Below are 22491 nucleotides of genomic sequence, written 5' to 3'. Positions count from 1 at the left end.
GTTAAAAAAAAAAATACAGTGATACACATATTTGGTCATACCGCTCAGCCCTATGTTGACATGTAAGTAACATGTGTGCCAAGTTTCATGTTAATATGTTTAGCCGATTGAACGTGATGCTGAAACATACACACATACATACATACACACATACATACACACATACATTGGGGGGAGATTTATCAAAACCTGTGCAGAGTAAAACTTTCCCAGTTGCCCATAGCAACCAGCTTGCTTCTTTCACTTTCATTCCTGTGAAAAATGAAAGAAGCAATCTGATTGGTTGCTATGGGCAACTGGACAACGTTACCTCAGCACGGGCTTTGATAATTCTCCCCCATTGAGATAATATATATATATATATATATATATATATATATATATATATATATATATATATTAATTATATATAAATTTTATTAATACATTTTTTTTTTTTTAAGTAACAATAACTCTCACAGACTGAACCTTGATATACTTGACTCACTCGGCTGGCGCTTCCCTAAGATCCTTGATCCAACACCATGTGGAACAGCTACATTCATTCCCTTCCCACCACTTGTTTTACAGCCAGCAGATGGAAGGATTCTGTAGCAGGCCAATCCCTGTCAGATACAGCTTCAAGGATTAGACAAAGCTTCCAATCTCTCCCATAATTATTTACTCCACTATGTGCTATAAAATTTAAGAGCCATCCACCAACACTCATTCTCCACCACTATCTCCACACAGGACATTTGTTATCTATGCATTCCCTACTTTAGCCTCCTAGATATCCTTATGTGAAGGCAAATGGTTTAACTCCGACACAACCACAAAGGGTTCCCGGCTTCTGTATCTTCCGATTAGGGATAAACCAGGCACAAACAAGTTAATCCAGATTACTGCTTGTGATAGTTTTATAGGAGTTCTGTGACTACTACCTACATAATAATCATGTGTTTACTAAGCCCAAAACAACACGCTTTGTACTCAATATTTTCAGCTTATGTAGGATCTCATAGGAAGACTGGGAAAAAACAAATAAAGTCGTAATCTGGGTACTACATTACTCTACAGTAGTGTTACCCAACCAGGGTGCCTCCAGCAGTTGCAAAACTACAACTCCCAGCATGCCCGGACAGCCGAAGGCTGTCCGGGCATGCTGAGAGTTGTAGTTTTGCAACAGCTTGAGGCACCCTGGTTGGGAAATACTGCTATACAGAGATCAGTAATCCTGATGCATCTCAGAGAATGTAACAGAACGCCTTTGTTGACCGCAATACAGACCAAGGAGAAAATCCTGGCATTCCGTGAATCAAAAAAAAACAACAACAACAAGGAGGCCCCAGGGTGGAGAATTTTTTGAAAAGCCATAAAAATGAAAAGTCTTTGGAAGGCCCTAACTTTTTGAAAAGCCATCCAATACCTAGGCAATGTTCTATTCTGGGAACTCACTAGTTGAGAGAAATAAAAGGTGTAATCCGGTGGAAAACTTTTTATTTTTTTTAATCAACTGGTCCCAAAAAGTTAAACAGATTTGTAAATTACTTCTATTAAAAAAAAATCTTAATCCTTCCAGCACTTATTAGCTGCTGAATACTATCGAGGAAATTATTTTCTTTTTGGAACACAGAGCTCTCTGCTGACATCTCTGTCCATTTTAAGAACTGTCCAGAGTAGGAGAAAATCCCCATAGAAAACGTATGCTGCTCTGGACAGTTCCTAAAATGGACAGAGATGTCAGCAGAGAGCACTGTGGTCATGAGGTCAGCAGAGAGCAATGTGTTCCAAAAAGAAAATAATTTCCTCTGTAGTAGTCAGCAGCTAATAAGTACTGGAAGGATTAAGATTTTTTTTAATAGAAGTAATTTACAAATCTGTTTAACTTTCTGGCACCAGTTGATTAAAAATAAATAAAGTTTTCCACCAGAGTACCCCTTTAATCCTCTTTACCATAACGCTAAAGGGAACCTGTCACATTGAAAATACAGTAAAAATCTGCAGGCAGCATGTTATAGAGCAGGAGGAGCTGAGCAGATTCATATGTAGTTTTGTGGGAAAAGTTCCAGCATAACTTGTGATTTATTTATGTAAATTTCTGCTATTTCTAGGCTAAGTAGTCATGTGGGCGGTCCTACTCAGTGATTGACATCTATCTGTGTGTAAGGTTGCATTTAGAGAGCTGGCAATCACTGAATAGGACCGCCCACTTGACTACTTAGACCAAAATGACCGTAGGTTTACATGAATAAATAAATAAAAGTTATCCTGGAACCTGTCTAAAAAAAAAACGACATATCAATCTGCTCAGCTCCTCGTGACACCTGCAGATTGGACTGCATGTACAACATGACATGTCGTCAATAGAGTTGAGCGAACTTACAGTAAATTGGCTCGTAGTGAACCTCACAGCTCGGCTGTTGATTACTTTAGTCTGCATAAATTAGTTCAGCTTTCCAAGGGCTCTGGTTGCCTGGAACAGTCCGGGATGACAGTCTTAGGTCTCCTAGGTCTGTATCCACCTTTTCCAGGGAACTGGAGCCCTCGGAAAGCTGAGCTAGTTTATGCAGACTAAAGTAATCAACAGCTGAACTGTGAGGTTCACTACGAGTCAATTTACTGTAAGTTCGCTCAACTCTAGTTGTGAACCTCAGGGCTGTGGAGTCGGTAGATAAATGTTCCAACTCAATGTACTCAATGTTCTGATAAATGTACTTCCAACTCAGACTCCTCTGTATTAATATGCGAATGTATTTATAAACACTTACAGTTGAATACAAGAAGCTGTTCCACCAAGTTCTTCTAAGCTCTTCTAGCAGAGAGAGGTAGTTGGACAGAAGCTACTGCCTTCTCCTTTTTGTGTGCTGATCTGCTGCTGAAGATAGGGCAGTGGGAGGATCCAGAAAGGGGCATTTATTATAAAACATGATTTCCCTTTTAATTTTAAATAACAGATTCTCCGAACCCCCCCCAAAAAATAATAAATTAATTATAATAAATATTAATAATAATAATAATAATAATAATAATAATAATGATAATAATAATAAAAAAAAAAATATATATATATATATATATATATATATATATATATATATATATATATTCGGTTAAGTGAAATTGAAATAGTAAAAGATAATTTAGCAAATTTGTTCTGTTTTTTTCGACGCCATTTATCTTGTGGTTGAGATAACCTGTTGTCTTGTTACTTTAGGCCAGCCCGATTACAGCAATACCAGATTTATATAGTTTCCGTCATGTTTTACTAATTTTTAAAAAATTCTGAACTTTTTCGAATTTTTTAAATTGCCATTTTAAGACCCCTGAAGCTTTTTTAAAAAAAAATTTTTTCGCATACCAGCCTATATGAGGGCTAATTTTTTGCACAATAATCAGTTTTTTGTATCGGTACCATTTTGGTATTGATCTGACTTTTTAAATCGCTTCTTAACTTTTTTTCTGGGCTATTTTAATATAGATTTTTTTACATTTACGTCATTTACCATATGGGATACATAATGTTATATTTTATTAGTTCGTACAATTATGCACGCAGGGATACTAAAATGTTTATTTTTTATTATTTATGCTAGTAGAACAAAGAAGACACGGCAACTCACTAATCCAATAAAGCGGCTGGAGTCCAGGCTGTTTTATTGTGGAAACTCACGTAGAGACATCACATTCATCAGACAATAGTACGCTGACCAAGGTGCAGGGAACAAGCTAGGCTATGTCCGTTTCACGTCACATGACGCTTCTTCTGGCCTCCGCATCATACAATCCTATGTGTACCTAAATAACTGCTTGACGAAGGTGAAAGGGGGAGGGGCTACAGACACCAACCTATCAGGTAATGGGAAACAGTTAAAAACTTTAAACACATAAAATCGATACAGTAACTCATAAGAAGGCACTCAGGTCATTACGCTCGTTCAAACCAAGTGGCCCCAGAGCATGGCAGCGGCTTATCCATTTGTATTCTTGTTGGAGTAAACGAGCGTCAACTGATAAAGTGCCTTGTACATGTTCCAGTCTCTCAATACCAGCAAACATCAATTCTGTGGGGTCAGCATTGTGAGATACCTGCCTATGTTGAATAAACCTATTAGCACCCTTCCCTGTTCTCAAAGAGTATAGATGTTCACGGAAACGTACGAACAATTGGCGTTTAGTCTTACCAATGTAGTAATAGCCACAAGGGCAGATCATACAGTAAACTACCATAGTACTACGACATGTTATAAATTGTCTAACATGTATCATCTTGTCCCCTAATCTGAACACTGGTTTAGCCAAGTTGTGTCGGCAAAAAGAACAGTGCCTACAAGGAAAATTCCCTGCAGGGGCTGTTCTATTTAGCCACATAGTATTCTTATTCATCTTCTGTTTATTGTAGCCACTTTTAATATAGTCACCAATAGTTCTGTTCTTCCTATACGTGACTATAGGTTGTTTTAATCGCAACCTCTTGCAGGAATTCATCTTGTTCTAAAATAAACCAGTTTTTGTGAATGGCATTATTGATTATCTTATTCATGGGAGAGTTTGCGAATGAAAAAACAAACTTCTTAATAGTCTCAACATCTGCATTTTTACTTTTTTTTACTTTTTTGTTGCAGTAGGGATGTACGGCTCACTTTGTTCGCCCTTTCAAAAGCCTGGTTTATTATAATGTTGGGATACCCTCTTTGATGCAATCTATCCTTTAACTCACTAGCTTGTGATTCAAAAGTACTTTGCTTGCTATTCACTCTCTTGAGACGTAGGAATTGACTGTACGGGATCCCATCCCGTACATGCCACGGATGGGAACTTTTATAGTGCAGCAAGGAATTCCTTGCTATTGATTTTCGGTACCCAGACGTCACTACTCTACCATCTTCAATTGTGATTTTAGTGTCAAGGAAATCCAAACTTTGGTCACCGAAGTCAGAGGTAAAAAACATGTTGACCTCATTTTCATTGATATATGACATGAACTGATCGAAAGTGTGCTTCGTGCCCTCCCAGACGATGAAAATATCATCAACATGCAAACGCAAAAACATTTTAATGTGTCTGATATAAGGATAAACCGGCTCTCAAAAACTGCCAAAAAATATTAGCATAGGTGCAGGAGACGGGCGACCCCATCGCCGTCCCCTGCACCTGCCTATACCACTGATCAGCACATGTAAATACGTTGTGGGAGAGCACGAAGCGTAGAGCATCCGAAACAAAAGTCGCAAAGGCTGGACTCTTGTCCGTGATAGACAGGAAGGTCTTCATTGCCTCTATACCTTCATTGCCTCTATACCTTCATTGCCTCTATTGTTGCCGTACATCCCTACTGCAACAATAAAGTAAAAATGCAGATGTTGAGACTAATAAGAAGTTTGTTTTTTCATTCGCAAACTCTCCCATGAATAAGATAATAAATAATGCCATTCACAAAAACTGGTTTATTTTAGAACAAGATGAATTCCTGCAAGAGGTTGCGATTAAAACAACCTATAGTCACGCATAGGAAGAACAGAACTATTGGTGACTATATTAAAAGTAGCTACAATAAACAGAAGATGAATAAGAATACTATGTGGCTAAATAGAACAGCCCCTGCAGGGATTTTTCCTTGTAGGCACTATTCTTTTTGCCGACACAACTTGGCTAAACCAGTGTTCAGATTAGGGGACAAGATGATACATGTTAGACAATTTATAACATGTCGTAGTACTATGGTAGTTTACTGTATGATCTGCCCTTGTGGCTATTACTACATTGGTAAGACTAAACGCCAATTGTTCGTACGTTTCCGTGAACATCTATACTCTTTGAGAACAGGGAAGGGTGCTAATAGGTTTATTCAGCATATGCAGGTATCTCACAATGCTGACCCCACAGAATTGATCTTTGCTGGTATTGAGAAACTGGAACATGTACAAGGCACTTTATCAGTTGACGCTCGTTTACTCCAACAAGAATACAAATGGATAAGCCGCTGCCATGCTCTGGGGCCACTTGGTTTGAACGAGCGTAATGACCGGAGTGCCTTCTTATGAGTTGCATTACTGTATTGATTTTATGTGTTTAAAGTTTTTAACTGTTTCCCATTACCTGATAGGTTGGTGTCTGTAGCCCCTCCCCCTTTCACCTTCGTCAAGCAGGTATTTAGGTACACATAGGATTGTATGATGCTGAGGCCGGAAGAAGCATCATGTGACGTGAAACGGACGTAGCCTAGCTTGTTCCCTGCACCTGTCCACCCTCCCCCCCCCTCCCCCTGCACCTTGGTCAGCATTCTATTGTCTGATGAATGCGATGTCTCTACATGAGTTTCCACAATAAAACAGCCTGGACTCCAGCCGCTTTATTGGATTAGTGAGTTGTCATGTCTTCTTTGTTCTACTAGCATAAGTTCTGGATTTGTTTTTTTTCACATGACACTGAGCACCGCCCGATACGGCGAAGTCAGCTACTGACCATACTCCCTATGGAAGAGTTAAAGAGCAACTAGTCTGCCAGTTTTCCCTATTTGGCCTGCAGTGCCTGTTTTTTTGTGATTGTGTTTATTTTTATTATGTTTACATGTTTTTATATAGGAAAAGGGGGTCATTTGAACTTTTAACATGGAAGGTTTTTTTGTTTTTTTTTCTGTTTTTTTTTATTTTTTATTTTTACACTTTTAGACTTTTAGGAGGAATCGTTAGATTCCTCACGCAGATCAATAGAGTTCTATTGAACTCCATTGATCCGTGTGCTCTGCGATCCATTCATAGAGCCTAGTCCAGCCATGCTGTATCAATAACAGTGCCACAGACACCAGGGAAGCAGAGATAAGCCCTCCTGCTACCTCTATAGTGGATCGTGCCCCTGCGATCACGCTGCGGGGGGCGATCCACCCCACTAGCCAACCAGGGAGCATTCACATGTCCCTTTAGATGCCGCTGTCAGCCTTGAGAGGGGCACGATCTAAAGGGTTAATAGCCAGCCGTGGCGATCGCCGAATGCTGGCAATCAGCAGCGGCCCCCGGCTGCCGAGAACAGCCGGGGGCTGCAGAGTAGGGAGCGGGCTCGAGTTGGGAGCCCGCTCCATACAGACTTGTCCAAAGCAGGGCTAAGGGCCGGAAAAATTCCCCTGCCCTGCACCCGGAACTGCATGTCCCGGGCGTCGGGCGATATGAATTCCACATCCCTGCCTTTAATTTGGAAAAAAAAAAAAAAAAACTATTAGGTAATTGACGAGAGTAGGAGAAAATGGCCCTCCAGTAAGTGCCAGGACTACTCCATTGTTTGTCCAGGCAAAGTAGTTTGTCTCATCATATATACAGCTATGCTTTGTGGGTGTATGGGTACACATCCGGATGAGCTGCAGTTCCTGGATAAATAATAAAGGGGCTATGCAGTCCAGAGACCAAATCATTCTGCTGATTTAGGGTCTATTCACATGTACAGTATTCTGTGCAAATTTGATGCGCAGGATTTGAAGATGTGTTCAGTCATTCAGTTTACATTGAGATCTGCAGCAAAAAATCCTGTGCATCAAATCTGCGCAGAATACTGTTCATGTGAATGTGTCCAAGATCAAATTCACAACAGTCATCCAATAAAAGGTTGCATCTTAATTTTTTTTCTACCTGTGAAACCCATTAGAAAAAATAAAACCACTTTTATGGCAAAAACTATTTTTATTACAATTACGCATTTATACAGATTGTGCTGAATACAGTCACAATCTGGGGGATTTATCAAAACCTGTTCAGAGGGAAAGTTGCTGAGTTGCTCATAGAAACCAATTAGATCGCTTCTTTAATTTTTAAAAAAGGCCTCTGAAAAATGAAAGACGCTGATTGGCTGCTATGGACAACTCAGCAACTTTTCCCCTGGACAGGTTTTGATAAATCTAATGTCTTCCAAGTTACAGAGACGCATAGAGAACAACAAGTGTACTGTTACATATTACAGTTGAAAAAAAACTTTTCTTCTAAGAATGTATCGAAGCCCTCAACTGTTCCTGCTGTGACCAGTTCCTGAGGTAGACTGTTCCACAGTCACTGAAGAAAAGGCTGGAACAGCCTTGAAACGTGTTGCATGTATGTAATAAAAGTATTGATCTTCCACTACTTTGAAGTCATCCATGTACAGCGCTGCGGAATCTGTGTGCGCTATATATAAAGAGTTATTATTATTATCCGTGGTTGATGGTCCAGTAGCTGGACTGAAGCTTCCTTTCCTTTGATCTTTGCTTGTGTCCTTCTGGTAAAGAAGGCTTGTTGTCCCTGGAGACTAAGGCCCAGATTTATCAAACTGTAGGAGAGAAAAAATTTAGTGATTTTACCACCGCAACCAATCACAGCTCAGCTAACAAACTCTGGTAAAGTGAAAGCTGAGCTGTGATTGGCTGCTGTGGGAAAATCACTCTATTTTTTCTCTCACACAGTTTAATAAATCTGGGCCTTAACCTTTATTTCTCTAGGCGGAGGGAGTGCCCCCTTGTCTTTTGAGGGGGTTTTACCTGGAAGAGTTTTTGCACCATAACTTTTGTATGGGCCATTTATGTACTTTAATTAATCATCATCTCTCAAACATTTCTTTCCAAGACCAAACAAACTTAATCCTTAATATTCATTTATTACTCATAGTTCATACCAGGATTTCTCATCCAGACAACATTTCATAAAGGGTTTGTAAAAGCTACGATTCTGTCACACAATATTTTAGAAATTCTGCCAAAATTCTAAAAACATAATGGGGGAGATTTATCAAAACCTGTCCAGAGGAAAAGTTGCCCAGTTGCCCATAGCAACCAATCAGCTCGCTTCTTTCATTTTTAACAAGGCCTCTGCAAAATGATAGAAGTAATCTGATTGGTTGCTATGGGCAACTTTTCCTTTGCACAGGTTTTGATAAATCTCCCCCAATATCCTTAAACCTACTTTAAATCCAACTTTACATCTTACAGTACAATCCACTATAAAGATGTAAGAAGTTGGCACAGATGACAATGTTCATTACTCATGCTTTTCTTTTAAAACATTGTTAAACACCAGACAACGTAGGAAGACAAAACCATCCACCTCCGCACTGTATACAATACTTTTCATGTGTCATCTGCCCCCCAAATCTAACATTCCTGGTAGATAACATCAACCCCTACACTTAATGAGTCAACAAGGATATTGGCGAGATAAGATGAACACGCACAGTTTGATAAATGTGTTCACCTTTAACGATATAGAGGACATGGCCTCCAGGAAGCTTCCAGAATTTTCCTTCTGTATATGAAGCCATCAAAAGACATAACAGCTAGAAATAAAAAAAAACCTTTAAATTACTCTGAAATAGCTTTCGCTGTCATCTTCAAGTCCCGTCACCAATAAAAGCAACTTACTGTCAGTTAAATTAGTTCTCTCAGTGCAAATTCAGATGATCCAGGGATTGTTTGAGCAGCCATTTAATTACAATAATCGGCCTGTGTAAGGATGCACTCACACTGCTGAACTTGCAGGAAAATTGTGCACTCTAAATCATGCAAATCTCTGTAAAATTGCTAATTTTTTCGGTAAATAGCGGTAAAATTGTGGTGGTAATCAGCAGGGGTACTTCTAGTTCAATGGCTCATGTGAACACAGCCTTAAAGTGGTACTCCGCTGCTAGAAATCTTATCCCCATCTGCTGCTGGGGCCCCCGTGATCTCCTGCAGCACCAATCGTGACGTCACAGCCACACCCCCTCCATGCATGTCTATGGGAGGGGGCGTGTCACCAACATGCCCCCTCCCATAGACATGAATGGAGGGGGTGTGGTTTGACATCACGATCACGTCCTCCGGCTCTGAGCGTTCTGAACAAAATGTTCAGAACACTGGAGCATCCGAGTACCCTTTTAAGGCTCCTTTTAAAGCAAGCTGATCATCCCAACTATGCTCATTTCGAGCACAAGTCTTCCCATGTTACAGTAACCCAAGTCATGGGAGACAAGCTATTCTGAATAAGTTTGCTGGATTGAGTTTTCCTGGCCCCTCCCCTCAGCTATGATTGACAATTATAGCATCCAATCAGGAGATAACTAGAGCTGTCAATCAAAGCGAAGAGAAACAGCTGGGTAAGCTCAGAATGTATAGAGTTTTAAGGGGGTACTTCGTCCCTAGCATCTTATCCCCTATCCAAGGGATAGGGGATAAGATGTCTGATTGCTGGGATCCCACCGCTGGGGACCCCCAGGACCTTCCCTGCAGCACCCTGCTGTCATCACTGCACAGAGCAAACTCGCTCTGTGCATAATGACCGGCGATACAGGAGCCGGAGCATTATGATGTTACAGCTCCGCCCCTCAATACAAGTCTATGGGAGGGGCCGTGGCAGCCGTCATGCCCCCTCCTATAGACTTGCATTAAGGGGGCGGACCGTGACACCACAAGGGGCGGAGCGGGGTGTCCAGGAAGCTCATTCTACTTTTACTGGCCTTCAGGACATGGCAATTGTTTGTACAAGGGCTTGTTTTTATTTGTTTTATTCTTCAAGGCATAATTTTAGGCATGTGTAATGTATTGGAAAACTTTTTTTTTGTTTGTTTTTTTTGAGGAAGAAAAAAAAAATTATAATTAAGCCTACTATCCTATGACTACTCATAATGCACTGGGAAACTTATCAAGTTAAAGGGCTAGAAGGCATCCTATTAGGCCCTAATAGATATACAAAGATGGCAGGCTTTGGCTTTCAATAGGCCCCCTACTGCCATGAAAGCCCAACTGTGGTTGCATCCCATGGGAGAAGGGGGGGGGGGGGGGGAGTGGGGAGTTACAATAGGGTGCCAGAAGAAGCCCTCTCTCTGTCAACTCACTAGATGCCAAAATCTCCACTGGCCAGGACATCTAAGGGGAAAACCAGCCAGGATCGAAGTTATCTCCAATCCACATTGTTGCAGCAAGGTGTTACAGCTGAGATCTGAAGCCTACTCCATCGTCATGCCACATCCACTGCAATTCCGCATACACATATAAGGATAGGGTTAATGGCCATATCCAGGATTAGAACAAAGATTGTTGCTTTCTACCAAATAGTGCAACAAAGTCATATTCACTTCAATGTAGCTGAGCTACAATATCATACAGCATATGGAAAAAGACAATCCCATTACAAATTACTACTTAATGTGTGTTGAAATTAAATAACCATCAAAATAAAATTATTTTTTTGTTAAGTTTTTCCCCCCGAACTGCTGACTAGTTTTGATTGAACAGACGTCTTCTGTGATCCCATGATGTCTGGACCAGTTTCCATTTCTAACAGTGTCAGGCCCTGTGCTTCGGAGGAAAGAAGCACAAACGCTTCAGTTCATGCAGTGTACGTACTATTTACTATACTACATGGGGAAATTATACCATTTATTACCGGATGACAACCACATCTGACAAAAATACACAGTGTATGTATCCAAGAATAGCTGAAATTACATGGGGCGCGTTCATACACTAAAAGCTTATGACAGACTCATTCTAAATCACCATGGAGGCATTTTTCCCATATGACTAATGCTTATACATGACAGGAGCCAGGATAAGAGAAGTGGGATGTATGGCAGTAGATCTTCTAAAAAAATGTTTCCATGGTAGTCAATTGAAATGCTAAAAACTTTAAGAACACGGTTAAAGCAGGGGTGTGGAAATATAATTTAAAAAAAATTACTTGTCCACGGGACTAAAAATGGAGCAAAATCTACTTATCCCTCATGACGATCCACTTGTTCTGGTAAATTTTTGCTTTTACACTCTCGTCCTATAATAGTCATAACTGACTACTATTATAATACCTTTTAAATTGTTCCATAACATATGCTTTGAAACAAAAAAAAAATATTGGTGAAGTGAAATTAAAATAGTAAAAGATAATTTAGCAGATTTGGTGGTTCTATTTTCTACTCCAATTACCTTGCGATTGAGCGAACATGTCATTTTGTTACTTTAGGCCACCTGATTACAGCAATACCAGATTTGTATAGTTTCCATCATGGGAGAAGCAGCGCCCACGGGCCATATGGTTGCGGGTGGAAAATACCGTTAAATACCGTGGAACCAACAAAACTTACAAAAAAATACTGGGATACACATTTTTGGTCATACTGCCCAGCTCTACTTTCAGGTCCTGCCCTGCTTGCCCGAAGCAGGGCTAGGGGCCTGAAAAATTCACCTGCCCGGCGCCCGGAAATGCATGTCCCGGGCGTCGGGCGATAGGAATTCCACATCCCTGTAAAGGAGTACCTCTCATGATCTTTTTATAATCCTCCCAGTTCACTGCCCCATCATGATAAACCACCCCCTGCCTTTATTTTTGTTATTTTGTTTTCTACATTGATATTGCTCTGTATTTTCTGCTCAGTCTCAGTCAGATTTACAGTAAAGTTCAGGAAAAGGGGTCAGCACTCGTTCCATGCATGGTGCTCGCAGACAAATCCAAATGTAGCAAATAAAATCTCGGCACTCAGTTCTTGCTTGAATGCAGTAGTATTTATTCACACAATGAAGCTTATAGCAAACAGACGCGTTTTGGCGGATTGCCTTGTTCACACTAGTCTATACACACTCTGCTAAACAATTAATAGAGGAAGCTACCATTGACTTCCGGTTCCATGGGTAAAAATACTTGGACTTCGGATTATCGGAATGGCTATAAAATGACAAAGCAACAATAACAAACTAGATTCACAGACTGGGAAGGGGCATTTCCCAGCAGGTGTATCATCTGAAGCCACACAGGGGAGAACTTCTGCCCTCACTCTTCTACAAACAGCCCAGAGCAGTCAGTGTGAGGTGAGCTATGATTGGCTAAGGCTGCACACACGAAAAAACACCTGTCCTCAGGTTGTGTGTGGTATCAAAACTGGGGTCCATTCACTTCAATGGAACAGATCTGAAAAACCACACACAAGCTAAGGATGGCTGTGGTGCTGAGTGAATTAATTATTGCCTGGGTAAATCAAGTTCTTTTGATCCCAGTCTGCCTTGGGGTATGTTATGTGGAATTCCCCCACAATATTTGCATCAATTTAGCACCAAAAAACAAATATAAAACAAATATTAAATTCCAACCATTGAGTTTTTCCAGCCTCCTCTTAACTTGGATTGACAGCTCTAGTATCCAGCCAGGACACCAACAGAGCTGTCAATCATCGTTGAGTAGGTGGGGGAGGGGTAGGGGTAAGGGGAGTTGGCAGGGGAAATCGCTCAATATACAAAGTCCATGGCTCTAAAGGAGAAGAGTCCATCTTGGGCCCTTGCAGCCAGGGAATTAAAGGGGTCAGCCAGGAATAGAAAGATAGATTTATTTATTTATTTTTTATCCCAAAACTGCAGGTTGCGTGTGTTTTTACAAGCTGGCTCCATTCATTTTAATGGAATTGAGTTGCATTATCACAAACACAACCTGACTGGTGTGGTGTTATTGGAAGAAATCACATGCATTTTTCTAATTCTTGTTAACCCCTTTAAAAGGAGTACTATGGGGAAAACAACTTACGGTATCTCCCATCCACAGAATGGGGGATAAGTGTCTGATATCAGAGGGTCTGACTGCTGGTACCCCCTGTGCTCCGGCCCCCCCATCTTCAGGAGTGACGGTTGTGTGACGCCTCGCCCCTGCCCCCAAATCTCAGTGAATACACTGTGTGTATGCTCACTGCACGATATGCAGCGTATTTCCCACTGCGCAGTGTGAAATACGTTGTGTTAGTAGTACATGGGACAGTACCCTTAAACTGCGAGTCAAAAAGTGTCAGAACTTGTCAAACTTCTCTCACAGTAGAAAGTGCATGTTTCTAGCTTGTGTTTCCCATCCAGGGTGCCTCCAGCTTTTGCAAAACTACAACCCTCAGCATGCTCGGACAGCCGAAGGCTGTCCGGGCATGCTGAGAGTTGTAGTTTTGCAACAGTTGGTCAAATATTATTTCTGGTCAAATATTACTGATTTGGAGTCTACACAAATTGGCCGCCATATTGTCTTTAACAGTTACTCAGGTGTTAAAGGATGACCAGATCTATTCCACACACAGGGTCACACCTCATATACTGCAGCTCATCCCGACTAATGCTCAGGAAATATGCAATCTATGTAAGCGAAAGTATATATCCTATATCAGTGGTCTTCAACCTGCGGACCTCCAGTTGATGCATAACTACAACTCCCAGCATGCCCGGACAGCCAATGGCTGTGTTGAAGACCACTGTCCTATACGCTTTCAAGCTGGACACTGTTGGAGACCCAATCTAGAATATTGGCAAATCTACAATGTAACACAACAATTGTTTTACGCATAATGACGTTTAGCCCTATAAAAAAAAAAAAAAAGTGCATAACCGTGAACCCTGGCAATGGGTTAAGACAACACAAACCCTATACAATCACTCCGGCCACGTCATACAAGCTCTGCTAGTTTCTGCTGGCTCACAGACAGCCACTAAGTCACACACTGGAATCATTATGACAAGTAAACATTCCTCTTGTGCAGACTAGAGGAACAGGAAACTGGAATCCGACTAAAAAGCTTCTCTCATAAAATGTGTATGGTCAAGATAGTACTATTAAAAAAAAAAAAAAAATTCTATTCTGGTCCCAGAACCTATCGCCAAGACCGCCTGCTATTTATTCTAATGAGCGCTGCAGGATTAATGAGGGTCCTAACAAATACAAGGGGATTGAATTTCCCCCCAGTCAGAGGTTAGGAGCTGAAAAGGTAAAAAGGAAGTCCAGATGTTCCAGTACTTTAATCAAGTCAACCAACCCTGGCTAATGTAAAACACATACATCCCGGCCATCGTAAACCATCGTAAACCAATACAAAAAAAGGTAAGAATTAGGTAGGATCTGGTGCGGGAATGTCTGACAACACTAGTCAAGATCATGTGCGGTTGAAAAGAAAAAAAAATCTACAGCACACAGTGTATGACCCGTCTCATAAAAGCACTATAAAAACACGTTCTAATACTTCCCATCAACTGATGCACATATAATACACATAGCTAACATTCCCTATTTTACCGTTATCAGTTGGCATTTCCATTTAGCGTCCCAGCCAAAGGCAATCTCATGTGCTCTACTGCATTAAAGTAAAACCTAAACTACAGTACATTAGACTTCTATCAACTTCTAGCTCTACATCACTGCTGCATGCCTCTAAGCTGTTGTTACGCCGAGCGCTCCGGGTCCCCGCTCCTCCCCAGAGCGCTCGCAACATCCTCGCAATTGCAGCGCCCCGGTCAGACCTGCTGACCGGGTGCGCTGCGATACCTCTCCCAGCCGGGATGCGATTCGCGATGCGGGAGGCACCCGCTCGCGATGCGCACCCCGGCTCCCGTACCTGACTCACTCTCCGTCGGTCTTGTCCCGGCGCGCGCGGCCCCGCTCCTTAGGGCGCGCGCGCGCGCGCGCGCGCGCCGGATCTCTGCGATTTAAAGGGCCACTGCGCCACTGATTGGCGCAGTTGGCTTAATTAGTGTGTTCACCTGTGCACTCCCTATTTATACCTCACTTCCCCTGCACTCCCTCGCCAGATCTTGTTGCCATTGTGCCAGTGAAAGCGTTTCCTTGTGTGTTCCTAGCCTGTGTTCCAGACCTCCTGCCGTTGCCCCTGACTACGATCCTTGCTGCCTGCCCCGACCTTCTGCTACGTCCGACCTTGCTCTTGTCTACTCCCTTGTACCGCGCCTATCTTCAGCAGTCAGAGAGGTTGAGCCGTTGCTGGTGGATACGACCTGGTTGCTACCGCCGCTGCAAGACCATCCCGATTTGCGGCGGGCTCTGGTGAATACCAGTAGCAACTTAGAACCGGTCCACCAGCACGGTCCACGCCAATCCCTCTCTGGCACAGAGGATCCACCTCCTGCCAGCCGAATCGTGACAGCTGTCTCTTATAGCTAGCTAAATAACAAAATATCAGGTAGAATATGCTTTGGCTAATCTACAATAATCCAATCCAGGATTGTACTGGGTGACAACTACCCTCTCCTGAGTATTACCTGTATCCAGTATTTTCAGCCTCCTGCACTGGAATGATACACATATACATCTCTTTTAGAATGGTAGAATGGAGCAGTGGTCTGTAACCTAGGCAATGGGGGGGGGGTAGATATCAGGAGGAGGGAAATTTGCTAAATTAATACATTTGCCACTAGGTGGCTCTGTTCTGTTCCCTGCCACAATTAATACAGTGAGTTTGGTCTCCTCCCAGACAGCCTGGATGGAGTACAAACTCAGGAAGTGTTTCTCTGCACTGAGCTTGATTGACAGCTGAACAGAAAGTGAAAGCTCCACAGATTTTCACAGAAAGCTGCACAGACTGAAAGCTGCAGGAGAGCCTCACTGAAATCAGCACAGACAAACATGCACAGAGCCTGTGGGCTTCTATTCATCACAGCACTGCAACCATGTGAGGGTGGAAATGGTTCCCCGGCAAGCTTCAGTGATGTCAAGGCTGCTGGAAAATGCCCACTTTCTACTGCTGGGAAATGTGAACAAGAAGAATGGTAAGATCTTCCGAATGTCCCCCTTTTCCAGCGCTGAATTGTGCTTTGATGCGGGCCCGCCGGCTGAATTTAAATATTAATAAGTGCTGGTCACGTGAGCGCTCACGTGACTAGCGCTTATGAATATTTAAATCTAGCTGGCGGGCCCGCCTCAAAGCGCAATTCAGTGCTGGAAGAGGGGGACATTCGGAGGATCTGGGCCCCAGACTGCAGGTAGGTATAGCAGTCCGAAACCCCGCATTGGTCTCCTGTTCACCCGCACTATAACCCAGGGTATCGGGTTATAGTGCGGGAGAACAGGTGACCATTTTCCTTTTAAGCTCTGAATTATTATTATTTTTTTTATTTAAAGGTGGGAGGGGTGTTAGGAGTAGTTCGTAAACATAGCCTGAATTAATTTAGAATTTATTTGGGGTGACAGAGAGAACGAGAGAAGGAGAGAGTGATTTAATTTAACTACACTTATAAGTGGACAGAAACTGCATTAGGGTGCGTTCACACTACGGAATCTCCGCTTGCTGAATTCTGCGAGCGAAGATTCCGCCTGGCGGGGCACTGAGCCATCACCATTGACGACTATGCAGTGCTCGCGGAATCCGCGCAAAAGAATGAACATGTTCTTTCTTTGCGCGGAACAATTTCAGGGCAAAATTAGTCGTTTCAAGGAGGAAAATTTTAGGGCAAAGTGTTACACAGTCATTTAAAAAACAAACAGCCTTTTGATAAGTGACACAAATTTTTCATTGGTTGGGGTTTTCTATATATAGCTAGGAGTACTACGCAGCTGTGCACTTCACTTCCCAGGTTCCCTGCTCAATCGGACTCACGCAGGAGACAGACTCCACTGTAATTATATGGTGCCCATCTCCTGGAATGAGTTGGGTAAGGCAGAGAGTTGGGGAGTTAAGTAAACTGTCGCCTGCTTCCTCAGGCTATATTTTGAGATTGATGGGGGACTTTGTCTGAGACCCTGATCAATCTAAACTTTTGACATGATTGTGTGATAAGAAAAGTTCTTTTTATAGTTTCCATATTAGTTTAATAGCTGTGGGACAAATGACAGCTCCCGCTCTCCCGTTCACCTCATACACAAATGTTTGGCAAAGTTGTAAATAAGGATAGGAGAGGTAACCCAAAGCCAAAACAGCTCAGATGGCAGCTTATTACCAGGAAAACAAATGGTGTGAAAGTAATTGAAAGACTGACCATTCGGGCCAGTCCTGTTAAAAAATTGGTGGGGTTGGCTAACTTAACTGAACTGCTTGGAGGGGGCTTTAGGGTGTCAACATGATGTTCGAGCCCGGCATATGGGTCCGCTTTATCCAGGGTCAGTAAATTTTTGTGACATAGAATATCATAGTAAGCAATTCTACTGTACCAGTAGATGACACACGCTACTTCACAAACAGCCGAGGTCCTGTTCCAGAGGTCCCAGTGGTCTGACCCTTAGCTTTTAGCTTCTTATCCCCTATCTTGTGGATAGGGGATAAGTTAGTTTTGACTGGAGTTCTCCATTAACATTTAGACACTAGTACACAACAAACTTTTGGGTCCTTGCTAAATCAAATTAACTTTACAAATGATGTGTCCTTCATCTTTCATATAGCATTACATTTCCCATTTAATGACCAGCCTTAAAACTTTTGACATTTTAATGCAACTGTTCTTCAGAATCACTTATGTTATTCCATTACTCCCTTTAACTATCAAATTACCATTTTCCAAGTAATCATTAACGCAATATTGTGAAACTGAGCACCAAAGGAAACCCCTAGAGACGGTCACAGAAAATAAATTGCGACTATAATGTAATTGTTAAACATACGACATCTATGACTTATGTGGATGCTGACAAATACTCAGTAGTACATAGGTGATGATGTTGAGTAATCTGTAGAAATTACCAACAGACTGCGCTATTCTGGGAAAATTTTAGCAATTATTAAAAAAGGTACTCTGGGACTCTGCAGGTGGTTTAAAGTTTGTGTACAGGTGTAACAATGGCCCTCTAGAGATTGGGATCCACAGATTTGGTGTAGGAATAAACCAGGAAACGGAGTCTGAAGGATTGAGAGTTTTTCAGCCTTACATGGGCACTTTGCAAAAACTTTTTATATGATGTAGATAACATTTGTAATATTGTAATATTCATTGGTTACACGTGTACATTTGTGGGTGACAAAAAAGCTCTATACTTCTTACCACTAGGGGGCCATCCACTGTTCAGACCCTACAGCTATTGCTTTTGTGTCTCTGTACTGAGACAAAATACAGGAAGTGTGGGCAAGACAAGCAGAGCTCTGAATGCTTCTGGCTTGTCAGTAAACCTGCTCTGTGGGCTAGGGACATGTCACAGAAAAAGTTGTTAGCTCTGAGGAAAAGTTTGTATATGAGATATGATGTCAAATGTCATGGTTGTACAAAGGAACCATACCCTCCATCTCAGTGAACTGCATGCAGTGTGAGCAACATAAACAAGGGAATTACCAGCCAAAAAGGATGAAAAACAATATTTAGGACAGGATCAGAACCAGATAAAGAGCAAGCCTGGAGCTATTTTTTTCTCTCCTGACAAATACATTTTAACCTCAAAAAGGGAGGCAGGATTTTCTCCCAAATGGGATCCCCAGCTTAATACCCCAAACAACAGCTGAATGTGGACAGTAGGATGAAATACTAAGATTCCACGCAGAAGTTGTAGTCAAAGAGTGCTTAGGTAAGTCAGGTCACATTAGGCAGACAACAGCTAGTCAAGGTCAAATATATACGCTGGATCGGTAATGGAAAGATCAAAAACAAACACCTTAGCAGAGGGCAGGAACAAAGTTACATAGCATAAAAATGGCAATAGGCGACCATACACTGATCTCATATTTTATATCCTGTATTTATCTACATAGTAGGCTGGGTAGAATATCGCCCACCTAGGTAATCTACCACTATATCCTTTCCCCAACATAAGCCTAAAGGACTGCATATTGCGATTTTTATTGAATGAGACCAGGAAGTGCTGACTTGCAGGACTGGGCTCAGTTGTAGTGACTGCGGCAGGGAAGTGGGGCTGGTGAGTACACCTTTATTTTTCTATCCCTGCCTGAACACATTTGCATAAAAAGTCCCTGGACAACTAATTTAAGCTCCTTTTATGCAGGCCAATGAACAATTGAATGGATTTTCCTATCAATGTCTATCAGAACAATTGTTTGTTGTCGTGCTTCCTACTTATTGGATAGTGTAATATGTGAGTGACCACTGATCGTCTTCCTGTATCTTCCACAGCCACTCCTTAGCACAGGTCACTTTCTAATTTTTCATGGTTTTCTGTTGAAGTTCTTCTGGGCAACTGTATTCCTAGAGTAGAGCAATAAGTTCTGAAGTGTACGGTATATTATATTATATTTGACCATGGCAGCCTGCTGTAAATGAACCACTACTGAATACATTTTTCTGTGTGTTAATATACAATAATATACACATAATTGAAACGTGTGAGTATTTAGCAGGATGTTCAAAAGGGTGATTTGGAAAAGAGCTAGAAGAAAGCATTCCCCCCAATGGGTAAAATAGCCATGAAGGTGGCAAATCTAGTTTGGGAGTTCTCAGCCTATGAATGTTTCACTTAGTCTAATGTATCAATAAGATGCCCAAGTTTAGCCATAGGGTTGTGTAGCTTGCACGGTCATGCACCTATCTTCTTTAGAAGGCACCACTAGTCCTGGTGGTCTACACAGCTGGAGTTTGCACCCTGATCACACACATCATTCCTAAAGCCCAAAGCAGCTGAACATGGGGTCCAGAGTAAAAGTTGCTGAGCTGCCAATAGCAACCAATCAGATCACTTCTTTCATTTTTAGAGGTCTATTGAAAAATGAAACAAGGGATCTGATTGGTTGCTATGGGCAACTCAGCATATTTTCCTTTGGACAGGTTTTAATAAATCTCCCCCATGAGGACTACTATTTTGACTGGATAGTATTATTTAAATACTTGGCACTGTAATTTTGGGGTCTTACTTGTTCATGTTTGAACTATGTAAAATGTTAATTGGTACAAGTCCATACTTCCTCTTAGGCTAGGTTCACACTACGGAATCTCCAGGCTGAATCAGTCGGCACTAGGACTGCGCGGACACTGCAGTCTCCAATAGTCTGCAATGTGTTCTGCGAGTATTTCCGCCTGAAGAATGAGCAACTCCATTCTTCAGGTGAAAATTTTCAAGCTGATTTTCCGTTCCCAAATTCCGCTTCACAAATTCACACTTCGGAATTTGTGAACGGAAACCCATTCACTACACTATACATTTTAGCAAGTGGAATTTCTGCCTGCAATTTCAAAGCGGAATTGCAGGCAGAAATTCCGTAGTGTGAGCCTAGCCTTAGCGTACGTTCACACTGCGGAATCTCTGCTTGCAGAATTCAGTCTGGCGGCCGCCGTGCGGCACTGCACCGTTACCATTGATGGCTTTGCAGTGCTCGCGGACTTCCCCCCCCAAAGAATGACCATATTCCTTCTTGGCGCAGACCAATTTCCGCTGTGGAATTGTCCGCCACTGAAATTCCTCAGTGTGAACGGGTCTCCATCCTTTATTATGGCTGCCAATTCCCTTGTTTATAAAAAAACCTAAGACATCTGGGCACTGGATGATGACCAATAGGTGATAGTTGGAAGTCCCCCATGAGGCTTGAGGTTCAGGCAGCACAAAAGTGATTAAAAGAGCTTCGTTTCCTATATCTTTTTTGTTTGTTGCTTATGCAGTATAGCGCCAACATATTCCATAACATTACAGCAACTGTTACCGATTACATCAGCTCGTCATCAATGGGGCTCACCATAAGGTTATGTTCACACTGAGGAATTGGAGAGGAATTTACTTGAGTAGTTCCGATCGCTTATTCCACTCCAAATCATCCAACAATGAATCCGTTGACTTTAATGGACTTTCTGCTGTGCTGTTCACTGAGAAATTTCTGCCAGCGGACGTCAGACATTGAATTATGTTCCACATGAAGATAAAGCATGTTCACCCTTCAGGCAGAATCCGCAAGTAAAAGCCCCTCTAAGGAAACAGGATTTTTTTTTTCTACTGACAAAAGTTTCCATGTGGAAAATCTGCGCAAATTCCATGTGAACTTAAAAAGGGAGAAAATGGCAAAAAACAAGATTTTCCTGACTGAAATTATTCCTCTTCAATTGCGCTCCAGTACCTCAGTGTGGACATGCCCTAAAATGTACCCATCCAACAGGGAATAGTCAAATATCTTAAATGGGTCTCTGAATCCTGGTGGTTCTGTGTTATCAAAGTCTTTGAATGATTGCATGAAAGTGACCTATTCGTTCCGAGCTTCCCTAAGTGCTATATTATAGGTCTTTAAAAGCAAAAAAGTAAAAGTAACACAAATTTAACACAATAAACCTACTTGTAAAAATGCCTTATAACCTGGATAATACGCAAAACACAGAAACCAATAATGACCCTTGAAATTGTAACGCACACAGCGTGATTGATCACTGGTCTCAGCATACCCTCTATTTTCCTCAGCTACGGGTGGAAACCCGCACCAAAACATTATAATCATCAAAACAAAAATGATGGTCCAGGAAAGAGTACCTGCTACCTGCCGAGCAGAAAACGGCAGAGGAAGAGTTTATGTGACCAGCAGTAAATGAAAATAATTTCTTGGTTCTATGACAACACATAGGAAATGAGAAAATATTACACAACATCAAAACTCTACATTAGGGCATGGGCAGTTAGAATGTCATTCTTAGGCCATGTTCACACGGAGGAATTTCTGCAAATTTTACTGCCGACTGATTTCAATGGAATTCCGCAGTCTTATTCAGACAGCGGAATCTCCACCGATGTCTGGGCCTGCTGAAAGTTGTAGTTTCAGCTGGAGGCACACTGTTTGGAAAACATTAAAGGGGTACTCCACTGGCCAGCGTTCGTAACATTTAGTTCCAAATGCTGTGAGCCGCGCGTGGTGAAGGGGGGGGGGGAGGATTAAGCCATG

The 22491-nt window shown here is 41.9% G+C and overlaps 1 protein-coding gene across 12 annotated transcripts in view; it reads right to left on the bottom strand.

Annotated features, from left to right (window-relative positions):
* FAM110B (family with sequence similarity 110 member B) overlaps positions 1-22491 on the bottom strand; it is a 282271-nt gene that overhangs the window by 120784 nt on the left and 138996 nt on the right. The window contains exon 1 of one of the 12 annotated variants that reach the window (XM_056521988.1): positions 488-506. The exons of 9 other annotated variants lie outside the window; for them this stretch is intronic. The gene's annotated coding sequence lies outside the window, so the exon portion shown is untranslated. Of the gene's footprint in view, positions 1-162; positions 243-487; positions 507-22491 lie in introns of those variants that run through there. 2 more of the 12 variants (XM_056521983.1, XM_056521987.1) reach the window with 2 other exon arrangements.

This window comes from Hyla sarda, chromosome 5, assembly GCF_029499605.1.
Source record: "Hyla sarda isolate aHylSar1 chromosome 5, aHylSar1.hap1, whole genome shotgun sequence".
NCBI classification, from domain to species: domain Eukaryota; kingdom Metazoa; phylum Chordata; class Amphibia; order Anura; family Hylidae; genus Hyla; species Hyla sarda.
This window is presented reverse-complemented; position numbering and strand designations above follow the sequence as displayed.